Consider the following 879-nt stretch of genomic DNA (forward strand, 5'->3'; position numbering starts at 1 on the left):
ATCCAACCATAACATCTGCCAAACACAACCGACAAAGGAAGTTGTCTACATGTATGACGATTGTTGGGAACATTCCACTTCCGATGATTGATTCAGCAGGGTAAATGAAATTTGACATTGCGAAGTTATCTTACCAGTGCTGCAGAATTACCTTTTATATCACAAAATTATCTTCTACATCTACATCTACATTTATACTCCGCAAGCCACCCAACCGTGTGTGGCGGAGGGCACTTTACGTGACACATTCATTACTTCCCTTTCCTGTTCCAGAAGCGTATGGTTCGCGGGAAGAACGACTGCCGGAAAGCCTCCGTGCGCGCTCGAATCTCTCTAATTTTACATTCGTGATCTCCTCGGGAGGTATAAGTAGGGGGAAGCAATATATTTGATACCTCATCCAGAAACGCACCCTCTCGAAACCTGGAGAGCAAGCTATACCACGATGCAGAGCGCCTCTCTTGCAGAGTCTGACACTCGAGTTTGCTAAACATCTCCGTAACGCTATCACGCTTACCAAATAACGCTGTGACGAAACGCGCCGCTCTTCTTTGGGTCTTCTCTATCTCCTCCGTCAACCCGACCTGGTTCGGATCCCACACTGATGAGCAATACTCAAGCATAGGTCGAACGAGTGTTTTGTAAGCCACCTCCTTTGTTGATGGACTACGTTTTCTAAGGACTCTCCCAATGAATCTCAGCCTGGCACCCGCCTTACCAACAATTAACTTTATACGATCATTCCACTTCAAATCGTTCCGCACGCATACTCCCAGATATTTTACAGAAGTGTATGCTTCAAGTTTATCAACAATTACGAACGATGCCAATAACAAGAACGGTGTAACACGGTTATAAGATATGACTGACACATGTAGT

The sequence above is a fragment of the Schistocerca piceifrons genome, chromosome 5, assembly GCF_021461385.2.
Source record: "Schistocerca piceifrons isolate TAMUIC-IGC-003096 chromosome 5, iqSchPice1.1, whole genome shotgun sequence".
Taxonomy (NCBI): domain Eukaryota; kingdom Metazoa; phylum Arthropoda; class Insecta; order Orthoptera; family Acrididae; genus Schistocerca; species Schistocerca piceifrons.